The sequence below is a fragment of the Charadrius vociferus genome, unplaced genomic scaffold, assembly GCF_000708025.1.
Source record: "Charadrius vociferus isolate BGI_N301 unplaced genomic scaffold, ASM70802v2 scaffold467, whole genome shotgun sequence".
Classification (NCBI taxonomy): Eukaryota; Metazoa; Chordata; class Aves; order Charadriiformes; family Charadriidae; genus Charadrius; species Charadrius vociferus.
Genome location: NW_009649309.1, coordinates 1,176,316 through 1,177,763, shown reverse-complemented (window position 1 = coordinate 1,177,763; position 1,448 = coordinate 1,176,316). Strand labels below are relative to the sequence as shown.

At 53.9% G+C, this 1,448-nt stretch overlaps 1 protein-coding gene across 2 annotated transcripts in view; it reads right to left on the bottom strand.

The window, feature by feature from the left end:
- Nucleotides 1-225: 225 nt before the first annotated feature.
- HRAS (Harvey rat sarcoma viral oncogene homolog) overlaps nucleotides 226-1,448 on the bottom strand; it is a 23,179-nt gene continuing 21,956 nt past the window's right edge. For both annotated transcript variants that reach the window (XM_009889363.1, XM_009889362.1), the window contains one exon: nucleotides 226-542. The gene's annotated coding sequence lies outside the window, so the exon portion shown is untranslated. The remainder of the gene's footprint in view (nucleotides 543-1,448) is intronic.

Below are 1,448 nucleotides of genomic sequence, written 5' to 3'. Positions count from 1 at the left end.
AAAGATTTTCAGGTGGGCATGGATGCCCACCGAATTAGTTGTGATCTCCCAGGGAGGGAGGAAAAAACCTTCTAGGATCCTGGAAGCGCCTTCACAGCCTACAGTATGACATCGGTCTGTGGAGAGCAAATCTCAGTGCCCTTCCCTCACCACTGTCTCACCAGTGATCCTCCCGGAGCACCAGCAGCAGCAGTCTCTGGAAGGAGGACACAGCCATCAAGACAGTTTGTTGAGACCATCAAATAATAATTTACTGTGATTCAATCTGTGGCTTTGTACAGTTGCCGGGGTGGGAGGAGGCCAAAGGAGGAGGAGATAGGGAGGAAAAAAAAAAAGAAAAAAAAGGCGCTTGCTGCAGGCTTGGGTGAAGTGCGAGATAGTCCTTGGAGGGGCTCATGCTCCCCCTGTCCTCTTCCTCCTCCTCTTCTTCCTCTCCCCCTCCCCCTATACTCCTCCCCTGAATCCGTTTGCTTCTTCCTTCGCTTCACCTCTTGCCTTGCATTCTGCACAGTGGGAACCTCTCCAAGACAGGGTCCAGTCAGCTGAAACCACAAGAGGACACTCATTAGCACCCATTCACTGTCAGAATCAGTGGGAGGTGTTTCCATTACCCAGCCCTCATATTTCAGGATGACCCTGCCAGTGCCCACAGAGGGAAAGCAAAGGGCTGTACAAGTTTTAGAGGTCTGGACCTGGCTCAGCAAAGCATCTGTACGTGCACTGAAGGGAACAAGCAAATGGTCTATAGAGTGATGGGTAAGCCTTGGGCATCTCGCCAGACCACCTGCCTCTGCCCAAACCTTGTTGTGGGAAAGGGCACTGTTTGGTGAGATCTTTCTCCCTCTTCCAGGGAGGGAGACACAAAGTGAGTCCAGGGGAAATGCAGCTAGATGTCCCTGGCCACCCACCCACCCTTCTCCTCCCCAAAACCCAGTGTGTCCTTGCCTTACTTCTCCTTTTGTGCCCTGATATTCCTCCCTCTGCTCCTGGCCAGTGCAGCTAGAATAAGCTGGGATGTCTGGCTTCCAGCTTCTGCCTGAGCAGAAAAATAGTGGGCAACTCACAGGGCACACTCTCTTAACAGAGGGGAATGTTTCCAAGAGACTCCTTCAGTCCCTTCTTGCCCCTCTTTTTGAAGGCACTACCCATGCCGGTGCTGGCCACCAGGCTGTGATGAGGACCGTCACAGCTCCTGGCAGTGCGTGTAGGGGAGGAGTAGTGTCCGCCGAGCCCATGCCGTCAGCTGTGAGCCAGAGCAGGAAACGAACCCCAAGCTCAAACCCCCATCCGGAGGAAAAGCTCCTGAACATCTGGAGGACCTGAACATCTGGAAAACCTCCCTTAGCAATGAGAATTGTGCTGGGCACAGCATTCGGCTTGGCCCCCAGGAGACCTTGCGTGCCTCAGCTGGGAGCGGAGGGGTGGGGTATGCGGGTGGTTGTTTTTTG